At 41.2% G+C, this 12,807-nt stretch overlaps 1 protein-coding gene across 1 annotated transcript in view; it reads right to left on the bottom strand.

The window, feature by feature from the left end:
* SMAD4 (SMAD family member 4) overlaps window positions 1-12,807 on the bottom strand; it is a 109,630-nt gene that overhangs the window by 72,216 nt on the left and 24,607 nt on the right. The gene's annotated exons all lie outside the window — the stretch shown is intronic.

The raw sequence follows: 12,807 nt of genomic DNA, 5'->3' as shown, positions 1-12,807 counted from the left end.
TTCCTGGCCCCAGGCAACCATTGCCGCTGCCTGCTTCCTGTTTTTCAGGTTTTGGTTTTTCGAAAATTCCATATAAATGGAATCTTACAACATGTAATTTTTGCATCTGGATTGTTTTTACTCAGCATGATGTTTTTGAGATCGAAAATGTTATTGCGTGTATCAGTAGTTAGCTCCTTTTTATTGTTCAGTAGTATTCCATTGTGTGTATTTGCAAATCCATAGAAACAGAAAGTAGATTGGCAGATTAGCGGTGGTCACAGGACAGGAGAGGAGGGGAATTGAAAGACACGGGGTTTGTTTTTGAGGTAATGGAAATGTTCTGGAATTCGTGCTGATGGTTGTGCTACATTGTGAATATATTCAAAGACTGAATTGTACACTTTAAAATGGTTAAAACACATGCACCTGAAACTAATGTAGCACTGTGTGTCAACTATACTTCAATAAAAACAAACAAATAAAATCGTCCAAATTCATAGAAACAAAGAGTCGAATGGTGGTTGCCAAGGGTCGGGGGAGAAATGAGAAAATGTTGGTCAAAGGATACCAGTTTCCAATTATAAGATGAATAAGTTCTAGGGATCTAACATATAGCATAGTGACTTTAGTTAACAATACTGTATCATATATACTTGAAAGTTGCTAAGATCTTAAATGTTCTCGCCACCAAAAAAAAGGTATAATTATGTGAGGTGAGTGATGTAGTAAACTAACTTTATAAGGGTAATCATTTCACAATATATACATGTATAAAATCATTGCATCGTATGCCTTAAACCTATACAATGCTTTATGTCAATTATCTCTCAATAAAGCTGGGGGAAATAAAATTATTAAAATGGTAAGCTTTATGTTATGTACATTTTATCTTAAAAAGTTACATTCTAGGTGGCATTCACTTTCGAATGCCCCCTCTCTGTAGAGAGAGCTTTCCTACTATTCTTCCTTTCTGATCTTATACTCTAATAAACTTGCCTGCTGCTCAAAAAAAAAAAAAAAAAAAAAAAAAAGTTACATTTGAGGTAAGCATCACTAACAAGGTTACTAAGCAAATAGCCCTTGGAGGCAGCCTCACTTGGTTCAGGTTTTCATTTCACTTCTTACTAGCTATGAGACAGGGGACAAAGCATTCTAAGTCTCAGTTTCTTCATCTGTGAAACAGGGATAAAAATAAAGCCTGTTGTGCCACTGAGCTGTAGAGAGGACTCAGTGAGATAATGCCTGTAAAGCACGTAACATGGTCCTGACAAGCACCTGATCAGTATTAGCTAACTTTTTAATCCACCTACACCTACATATGTCAAGTCTATAACATGTCTTAATTTATTCAATTCAACACGAAGCAGGGATTATTCTCAATCTATAGGTGGTGAAACTGAACTATCAAGAGATTAAAAATAACTTGTCCCCATATTAGGGAAGATTCTATAAAATAATTGGTCTGTATTTTTCAAACGTGTCAATGTCATGAAAAACAGACTGGAGAACTGTTCTGGACTGAAGGAGGCTCAACAGACATGACAATCAAATGCTGTGCGTGCTCCTGAACTGGGGATGGAAGAAGGGGGGGACATTATTGGGACAACTGACAAAATTGGAATATGGACAGCAGATCAGATAATAGTAGTGAATCCATGTTAGGATTCCTGATTTGGGCAACGATAGTGTGCAAAGCCAGGACCTAGGGTGTGGCGAGCAAAGCTCCTGGGAAGCCCTCTCAGGGCCATGACTCAGGCATTGCTTGCTTCCCCCCTGGATCTGGCCCTGGTGTTATGGTGGCATAAGAGATGTCCTTGTTTTTATTTTATTTATCTTATTTTATTTTATTTATTTATTTATTTTATTTATTTATTTATTTATTTTGAGAGAGAGAGAGCATGAGTGGGAGAGGGGCAGAGACAGAGGGGGACAGAGGATCCAAAGCTGGCTCTGCAGTGTCAGGACAGAGCCCGATGCGAGGCTCAAATTCAAAAACCACGAGATCACAATCTGAGCCGAAGTTGGATGCTCAACCGACTTGAGCTCAACTGAGCCACCCAGGCGCCCCAAGGATGTCCTTGTTTTTAGTAAGTACACACTGAAGTATTAAGAAGAAAGGCATATATGTATGTAACTAGCCTTCCAGTAGTTCCAAAATAATATATAAGCATAGAAAGAAAATATTAAAGCGTATGTGGCAAAATGTTAATAATTTGTGAATCTGGATAAAGGATATGCAGAAGTTTTTTGTACTACTCTTGCAAGTTTTCTGTAAGACTGGGTTTTTAAAACAATTTTTATTTTTTTTATTTTTTTTCAACGTTTTTTATTTATTTTTGGGACAGAGAGAGACAGAGCATGAACGGGGCAGGGGCAGAGAGAGAGGGAGACACAGAATCGGAAACAGGCTCCAGGCTCCGAGCCATCAGCCCAGAGCCTGACGCGGGGCTCGAACTCCCGGACCGCGAGATCGTGACCTGGCTGAAGTCGGACGCTTAACCGACTGCACCACCCAGGCGCCCCATAAAACAATTTTTAAGTTACCTGCCCATGTGATGAAGTCCCTTTAACAGCAGAGCTGGAACCTGAGCCCTCTCCAGCTTCCAGCCCTCCACACTGAGTGCAGTGTGGAGCAGTCCTGCAACCCAAATCTGAAGCCAGGACCCAGAAGGGCCTCTTGACCAGATGCTTCAGGAAGTGGCCCAGGTGCCTTTGAACAGTGTTTCTTCCACTTTAACATGATCTTATTAAAATACAGGTTTGGGGTGCCTGGGTGGCTCAGTCGGTTGAGCGTCCAGCTTTGGCTCTGGTCATGATCTCGGGTTCATGGGTTCAAGCCCCACATCAGGCTCCTTGCTGACAGCTCAGAGCCTGGAGCCTGCTTTGGATTCTGTGTCTCCCTCTCTCTCTGCCTCTCCCCGGCCTTGCACTCTTTCTTTGTCTCTAAAAAATGAAACATTAAAAACAAATTTTAACAAAAAATGCAGGTTTTGATTTGGTGACTCCAAGGTGGGGCCACATTTCTAACAGGCTCCCAGGTGAAGTGATGCAGCTGGTCGCTGGACCAGAGCTCTGAACGCAAGACCCTAGACTCCAGAGCCTAGATCTCTAGAGCCTAAACTGCAAAATTTCTTGAGGTGGGAAATAGAAAGGAAAACTAGCTGATTTAGGAGACAGTCCACAGTTGCGATGCTACCTACTTCAAATGCTTGTCAATGATTAGCGTAGCTTTCTTTTTTTAAACATCCTTTCATTCAGGAAACATGCAGAGTGAGCCTACTGGGTGCCATGCTTTATTTCGGGTGAGGAATTGGATGGTGATGAACATTAACTGAAACGCCTAAAATTTATCCAGCCTCTCCCTTCCCCTAGGAGACTCCAGATCTGCCTTAAAACTAGACAGTTTTTGGTTCAAACAAGTGAATGTAGCATCTAACCGTCTCAGTCAGTGTCACAGGCACAACAGGGAACATTGCAGGGAGGGGGGTGCTGGAAATAACAATTTCATCAAAGGCAAAAACAAAACATTTTTTTTAAAGGTAGAGTTGGTATCGTTTTAGTGACAAAAGGATCTTATAATGAATATTTGTGCAAAGGGTTTTGAGCTTTCAGCTCTGAGGGGGGAAAACATCTAACCTTAACATCACCAAAATCTTTCCTTAGTTTTAAAGAATTTTTCTTGGGAGACAACCTTGAGGCGGGTAATTAACTTTACCTGGGAAGAAAATTGCAGTTACTATTTTATTTTAAAGGGTTCAAGGATAAACAAGTGCCACCTTTTCAGAGGTGGAAACGCAGGATTTGAAGGAGAAGGATGCTGTGAGCGCTTGAACAGCCCTTACCTCGCTTCTCCTTGGGAACCGGCTGTGTGAAGGATGTGCGAAGCTGCTTCCAGGACTCAGCCTCCAAGAAAAGGTGTCCCCTCCTTGCTGTCCCCTCCTCCAAGAAAAGGTGCCCGGCAGAAGCTCCCACAACACCTGCCACTCAGATTTGTCTTTCTCTTGCGCCCATTGGCTGCGGCCACCTCTCCCCTCTGCTGTTTTCTCTTCCCCTTTCCTTTGCCTGGTGGACTTTCACTTCCCGGGCCCTTCTGACAAGCTGCACCCAGCTGCTGCGGATGAACTGTCCCCACGCTTCCTGCCCTCCGCCCCGTGCAGCCCACGCAAGGTCAGCCCCGTGCGGGAGCACTGCTGCCCATGGAGCCGCCTTCTGGGCCTGGCTACCTGGGCCTCCATACGCGCATCTTTCACCAGCAAGGAAGTGAGAAATCAACACCCTCCCAGCCACACGCCCCGGGAGGCCACCAGTGGCGGCAGATGTTTGCCTCCCGCCCGTTTTTCCGGGAAGCTGGTTCCCGGGTTGGCCCCCACCTGGTTCAGCGCTGACACCTATCCTCACTGAGAAAGGTGCCCTGGTTCCGCAGCACGTCTCCAGCCTGGACGCCCGGCCCGCCCTCCCCAGCATACACACACACCACTGGCGTGGCCGGGAGCCGCAGTTGGTCTGAACTTGCCTGAGGCTCCATGGGTTAGTTAGAATACCAGGCCGACTCCGGTCTTAGCCACAGTCCACAAAGGCTCCTCGGCAGGGGCTCTTTGTGCAATCTTTGATCCAAAGGCCCAGGAATGCAGGCTTATGCCATCCTCCCTTACAGCTGCCCTCCATTCCCACTGCTCCCCCAGGAGCAAGTCCCAACAGATTCTTCGGCCAAGGAAAAGGCCATGTGAACAATCCCAGGCCCAGGCCCAGCGTTTGCCTGCCGTCCTTCCCTCCCTGCCTCCCTCACCATGCCAAATCCCATCGGGAGGCCCAACTCTCCCCTACCAACGACTCCAGCCCAGCTGATCTCACCAGCCACTCCACTGACCCTTGATTTCCTAATGTCCTGTTTACTTTCGACTTTATTAACAGAGTAGCATAGAAGTGGAGATTACAGATGGGCTTTGGAGTCAAATGGACATGTATTCAAATCCTGCTTCCATTGCTGTGTGTTCCTGGGCAAGTTACTGAACCTTTCTCAGCTTTAATTACTTCCTCTCTTAAAGTAGGTATCATCACACTTGTTAAAAAAATGTTCTCCTCCGAAGATTAAAGGCAAATTCTCTCATCCAACAAAAATATACCGAGTGTCTAGTGTTTGGTAGGCACTACTGTGGATGACAATACCGTGGTGTACAAGGCAAACTCCTTGTCCTCAAAGAACTTACATTCTGGTGGATGACTAACGATACACCAATAAACCTGTAGCCAAACAAACAATACTAGTGATAATTACCATTAAAAAAAACCACAACATACCAGAGAGAGTGATTAGATTTGGAGAGGGTGGGGAGTAGTATTTTAGATAGGATGATTAGGGAAGGATGTCTGAAGAGGGGACATTTGATCAGGGCCCTGAATGATACAAAGAAGTGAGCTATGCAAAAATCTGGGGAGTGCAGGTGTAAAGATTCTGAAGCAGAAACGAGGTCGATGTGTTCATGGAACAACAGTAACATCAGCGCAGCTAGGGCAGGGCAAGAGAGAGGAGCAAGGTAGGGGATAAGATCAGATAGGTAATATGTGGGGAGAAGCATCAGCATGTGGTCAGTGCTCCATACATTCCAACTATTCTTAAAGGGGTCTTGTTTTCCTAACGAGGCTATATACTCTTTGAATGCACTCATTCATTGGAAAATACTGAGTGCCTACCAGGTGTCAGTCACTGTGCTACGAGATAGGAATATAAAAACGAACAACACAGATGTGGGAAAGGAAAATGAGAAAGTGAGCAGGGTGATTTGCAGGGTCAGAGACAGCTGAGCCTAGCCTACTGCAACCTTAGGGACTGAGCTTGGCTCAAGGGCATCCTGATGCTTGCCATGCTGTTGTACAACATGCCCCAGAAAGTGCCCAGTGAAATCATTATCTGAATATTAAGGGATGGAAAAAGAGATACAGGTAAATATAAACCAAAACAGTTCCAGGGTAGTAACTTTCATATCATCTGAAAGAGACTGTAAGGTGGAAAACATCATGAGGGACAAAGAAGATTGTATATGCAGTGTAGGTCAACTGAATGACTCAATTAGTGAGCTCGATCTAATAGAGAACTTTGTACTCAACAAATAAAGAATATACATTTTTCAAGAATGTATGGAAGACTCCAAAGATCGGTCATGTACTAGTCATGCGCTTCAATAAATTCCAAAAAAATCCACATCATTCAGGCCATGTTCTCTATCATAATACAATAAATTTGGAAATCATTAACAAAAGAATACCTTCAAATTCCTAGAAGTCTGGAAATGAAAAATTCTATTAAATAATAGAATAAAGAAATTATCATACTGGAAATTACAAAATATAATAAAAGCACCGTGTGTCAAACTGTACATAGCTGGTACATAAAAAGGATTTGTAGAGTTATATACATTTAACAAATAAGAAATATTGAAATCAAATGAGCCAAGTGCCCCGTGCAAAAACCCCAGAGAAATAAGCAGAAAGGAATACAGATGGGGCAAAAATCAATGATAACGAGGCATCAGGGGAGAGGGGAGAAAAGCAGTACACATGAACAACAAAACTAAAAGATGATTTTTTTCAAAAGACTCCTGAAAGTGACCATCGTGCCAAGATCAATAAAAAGCAGGAAGATATGCAAGTAAATAGAACACCAAATAAAAAGGAAAAAATAATTTACAGACAAAATAGGCATTTTTTAAAAGATTATTAACTACTATCTGCTAATAAATTTGAATACATTGATGAGAAGGGTATACAGCTGGAAAAACAGAAAATACCTGTTGACACAAAATTTTAAATAGAAAAATAACCGTTAAAAAATTTGAAATTGTCATGAGATTCCCCCTACTCCATCAGATATAAACATATACACACATTTGCTTATTTTAAAAATCAATGGAAAACTAAGTCATAAGAAATCATAAAAGCTACTTAGGAGGAAAGAGACAAGGAGAGAGAAACTAGAATTCTCTAAATATACCTGGTTGCGTGAATTTTACTGTAAAACTACGTAGATCTTTAACATAATTATGAAATAAAATTAAATTAAAGTTAAAAAGCAATCCCTAAAATGAAAACAAATTGAAACAGACGAACCTGATTCTGTTTCAAGTTGGTGGCACACAAGGGAGCTATTCCAAGTGACTATTTATGTTTATTTTTTGTAGTGTTTGTTTATTTTTGAGGGAGAGAGAGAGAGAGAGAGAGAGAGAGAGAGAGACAAAGGTGAACAGAGAGGGGCAGAGAGAGGGATATACAGAATCTGAAGCAGGCTCTAGGCTCTGAGCTGCCAGCACAGAGCCCAACACAGGGCTCGAACCCATGCACTGTGAGATCATGACCTGAGCTGAAGTCAGACACTTAACCGACTGAGCCACCCAGGTGCCCACCAAGTGACTTTAAAACAAATAACTTGATTGGGGCGCCTGGGTGGCTCAGTCGGTTGGGCGGCCGACTTCGGCTCAGGTCATGATCTCGCGGTCCATGAGTTCGAGCCCCGCGTCGGGCTCTGTGCTGACAGCTCAGAGCCTGGGGCCTGTTTCCGATTCTGTGTCTCCCTCTCTCTGACCCTCCCCCATTCATGCTCTGTCTCTCTCTCTATCTCAAAAATAAATAAAACGTTAAAAAAAAAAATAACTTGACTCTATATCCCTAGCAGGACATAGCCTGAGGACGAAAGAACTGCAATACAAACATAAGCATACACATAAAAAATCTCTAAAAATTATTTTTGATAATCACATTGGTCGTAGAGGTTTGGTATCATGGTTTCTTTTTATGTAGGCTTCATGCCCAGCCCAACACAGTGCTAGCCCAACATGGAGCTTGAACTCATGACTCTGAGATCAAGACCTAAGCTGAGATCAAGAGTCGGACCCATAACTGACTAAGCTACCTAGGTGCTAGGGAGTTGTAGTATTATTATTCTGAGAATGCTAGTATGTATTGCAGGATAAAGGAAGTGAGTAATTTAGGTTGGTATTATTGAGAACTGAGATTTCTGACATGACAGAAAGGAGATATAGGGGTTACATAGATGAAGGTGTGGAGTCCTGGATTTGAACTGGAAGTAGGTGGTAGGCAGAACTGTATAATGATCCTCACTGAGACAAGCCCTTGTGAAATCTCCCCCCCTTGGGTGCAGGCAGAACCTGGGAATATGATGAAGTGTCATTCCTGTGGTTAGGTTACGTTATAGGGCAAAGGGACGTGATAAAAAAGGAAAATAAAGTATTGTACAGATATAATTAAAGTTCTGGGAGTGCCTGGGTCGCTCAGTTGGTTGGGCATCCGACTTTGACTCAAGTCATGATCTTGAAGTTCATGAGTTCGAGCCCCACGTCAGGCTCTGTGCTGACAGCTCAGAGCCTAAAGCCTGTTTCAGATTCTGTCTCTCTCTCTCTCTCTGCCCCTCTCCCACTCATGATCTCTCTCTCTCTCTCTCTCTCTCTCTCTCTCTCTCTCTCTCAAAAATAAAAATAAAAATAAAACATAAAAAATTTAAAAACATAATTAAAGTTCTGAAATCAGTTAACTTTAAATTAATCAAGAATATTTTCCTTGGTGAGCCTGACTAATCAGATAGCCCTTTAAAAGAGGATCTACGGGGCACCTGGGTGGCTCAGTTGGTTGGGCGTCCAACTCTTGATTTCGGCTCGGTCACAATCTCACAGTTTGTGAGATCCAGCCCCGCATCAGGCTCTGCATTGACAGGGCGGGGCCTGCTTGAGATTCTCTCTCTCCCTCTCTCTCTCCCCCTCCCCGGCTTGTGTGTGTGCTCTCTCTTTCTCACTCTCTCTCTCTCAAAATAAATAAATAAACATTAAAAAAATAAAAAGATAAAAAAGGATCTAGAATTCAAAGACTTTAGATGGCAACCCCTTAGATGTGATTACTTTTAATTCAGAAAGATAACAGACTTGCTAACCACCACTGCAATTTGATACAAATATAGAGGAATGACCAATTTAATGCCATGAGAAGAGAGTTCAAGGATTGGAAGGAAAAAGATAAATGTGTTATTGTCACTTATATGGAAAACCCAAGAGAATTAACAAGTTATCAGATCTCACACAAATTCACAAAGATTGCCACATAGCAGGGCAACATATAAAAATCAATAGTATTTCTGTACACCTTCAAATTCCAGTAAATAAGATACCATTTACAGAGTTATAAAACTATAAAATATGCAGAAATTAAATTACCCAGTAATGTACATAAACTATCTGGATAAAAATGTAAAACTCAATTAAAAGGCATTAAAGAAAACCTGAATAAATGAGAATATATTGTATGTTCATTGCTAGAAGAGCTTAACGTCATAAAAATAGCAATTCTCTCAATTTTAACCTATAAATTAAATGTAATTGTATTATAATCCTACTTGAAGAGAATTTGACTCTAAAATATATACAGAATTAAATATATATGGAAGAACACATATCTACAAAGAGCTAAGACACATCTCAAAAGAAGAGTAAAAGGGGGGATGCACCCTACCAAATAATGAGACATATTGCAAAGCTAGAATAATCAGCTGAATGTTGAATCTCACAACATATAAAAAAAAAAAAAATCCTCTAAGCAGATTAAGTCCTAAATTTGAAAGAAAAAAATTGTAAAGCCAATGGAAGGAAATGTGGAAGAATATTATTGGGACTTTAGGGGTGGGAAAATTTTCTTTTAAAAGATGCCAAATGTACAAATTTTAAGGGGGAAAGCCATAGATTTGATTAAATCATATTATTTCTGTCTTCTAGAGGCCACCATAAACACAACTAATAGGTGATCAAATGGGAAAGCTTATTTGTAATATTCAAAGTCAACACAAAATAAAGATTTATATTTTAAAAATCCTAAGATAGCTCCAAGGAAAATATAAGAAATCTAACAGAAAATAAAATGAGCATAGGATGTGATGAGGCAATTCACAGGAGAAATCTGAATGACTATTAAGTCTCCTAAGAGATGTTTAAACTCATTAGTAGTCAGAGAAATGTAAATTAGAGCTAAAATACCACTTTACACATCTCAGATTAGAAGAAAGAAAAAGGAGAATCAGATAGCATTAACTGCTGGCAGTGACTAGGGCACAGGACGTTTAAGGTGCTCTTGGTGGGAGTGTAAATTGGGCAGCCATTCAGGAGAGCACTTGGCATCACTGCTTGGAAACAGGAGTACGTAGCCTTCCAACCCCGCAGTTCTGCTCCTGGCCTTATCCTTTTTCCTTTATTTTATTCTATTCTATTTTATTTTTTATTTTTTAAAATTTACATCCAAATTAGTTAGCATACAGTGCAACAGTGATTTCAGGAGGAGATTCCTTAGTGCCCCTTCCCCATTTAGCCCATCCCCCCTCCCACCACCCCCTCCAGGAACCCTCTGTTTGTTCTCCATACTTATGAGTCTCTTCTGTTTTGTCCCCCTCCCTGTTTTTATATTATTTTTGCTTCCCTTCCCTTATGTTCATCTGTTTTGTCTCTTAAAGTCCTCATATGAGTGAAGTCATATGATTTTTGTCTTTCTCTGACTAGTTTCACTTAGCATAATACCCTCCAGTTCCATCCACGTAGTTGCAAATGTCCTGGCCTTATCCTTAAAAGAAACTTAGGGCCATTGTAAGAATCAAGTGAGTAACACTCAGGAATCAAGTCAAATATTTGTTCTTTTGTTCCATCCTTCTTGGCAAACTTTATTTCCAAGTGGCTCTTAGACAATTTTCACCTGGAAGTTGAAAAAGGTTGGCAAAAAGGACGTAGAAATGCAATTTCACAAGCCAACTGATTGTCAAAGCTAACCCTGTTGTCAATCACTTCCGCGTTAAAACTTCTAGGAGCAACAACACAGTATACCCTATGGGTATCTCACAATTTGCTAAGCATTTTTGGATGTGTGATCTCATTTCAGCTATTCGATAATTCTGTGAGGAAGGTGCCATAACTCATTTTCACAGATAAGAAAATAAAGGCTCAGCAGATACAAATCCAAAGAAGTTTCACAGTTACTACCCAGGAATGTCAGAATTTATATTGGATCAGATGACTAGGGAGCACAGTGCCTTCTTAGGCTATAGTTCTCTTTTGGTTGCAAAACAACACAATTCAGTAGGCACTACTGAGGGAGGAAAGCCCCAAGGTGATGAGGAAGGCTTTCATTTCTACCCAAACTGCAGCTGCTCTTGTCTTAACTTTCCTGATCCAAAGTCTCCCAGTTTTCCTCACCCTGTTCTCAGCATTGACCCCACCTGTCCCCACCTCCCTAACCTCATCTACCATCATCACTTCCTCCCTAGGCCTCACTTAGCAGAAACCACCACCTATGTAGCCACCACTGTTGCCTGAAGGGCATTTGCATTAACAGGATCTCAAAAAAATTCAAAAAGGGTGATGGAGAAAAATGGTACAAATAAAAAAGGAAAAAAATGCCAAAAGAATGTACAAATGGCCAAAAGCACAAGAAAAGAAGCTCGATAGTAATAGTCATCAGTGAAATGCAGGTTAAAACCACAATGAGGGGCATCGGCGGGCTCAGTCAGTGGAGCATGTGACTCTCAATCTTAGGGTCAAGGCTTCAAGCCCCACACTGGGCTTAGAGCTTATTAACACACACACACAATGAGCACTGGGTGTTGTATGGAAACCAATTTGACAATAAATTTCATATTTTGAAAAAAAATAAAATAAAACACACACACACACACACACACACACTGAGATACCTCTTTGTGGCCACCAGGATAGCTAAAATTACAGAGGTTTGCTGTATAAAGTGTTGGCAAGGATGTGGAGCACTTGGAATGTTAGTAGGAGAGTAAAATGGTACAGTCACTTTGGGAAACAGTTCAGCAGTGTCTTAAAAAATGTATATATGCATTCATCATATGACCCAGCAATTCGACTCATAGATATTTACCCCCACCCCCACATGAAAACATAGGTCTTCACAAAGACTTGTACACCAATGTTCATAAGTAGTTTTATTCAAAATAGAACAGGAAATAAGCCAAATATCCATGCATGGGTGAAAATACAGATTGCAGTAAATTCATTCAATGGTCTCCTACACAAAATGGCAAGATTAATTGATACATGCAAAGACATGGTATGTGGGCCACCCAGTTTGGGCATCTATATATTATATACAGTTAAATAATTAATGATGCTTGTATATTTGTGGTTTGGAATATTTACATTGCAGTTCTAGTATTAGCTAGCATTCCTGGTGGTATGTCTCAAATCTACCTAATAACAATTATGTGGTATGGTAGCATGAATAATGGCTCAACTATGTCCATGACCCAATCCATGGAACATATGAATATCACATTATATGGCAAGAGAGACTTTGTGGACATGATTAAGTTAAGGATTTTGAGGTGGGGAGACTATCCTGGATTATCCTGGTGGGCCTTGAGGTAGTCACAATGGCCCTCTCCAAAGGGACACAGGAAAAGTCAGAGTAGAAAATGCTAAGAGGATGGAGGAATGGCCATAAGCTAAGGAACACCACTAGAAAACCACTAGAAGCTGAAAAAGACAAACAGATTCTTCCTTCAGAGCCTCCCGAAGAAAGCAGTCCTATCAACTCCTTGATGTTAGTCCATTTGAATTGATTTTGGACTTTTGGCCTCCAGAACTGTAAGACAATAACTTCATGTTGTTTTAAGCCACTAAGATTTTGGCAATTTGTTACAGTGGCAACAGGAAACTAACACACTTGGGTTACTCGTTTACTATACAAGTTACCATCTGTCTCTCCTGTAAATTCTGCTTGCATTGGTTTGAGGGGGGAGCCTAGGCATCTGTTTTATAACGG

This window comes from Felis catus, chromosome D3, assembly GCF_018350175.1.
Source record: "Felis catus isolate Fca126 chromosome D3, F.catus_Fca126_mat1.0, whole genome shotgun sequence".
Taxonomy (NCBI): Eukaryota; Metazoa; Chordata; class Mammalia; order Carnivora; family Felidae; genus Felis; species Felis catus.
Note: the sequence above shows the minus strand (reverse complement) of the source record. Positions and strands in the feature narration are given on the sequence as shown.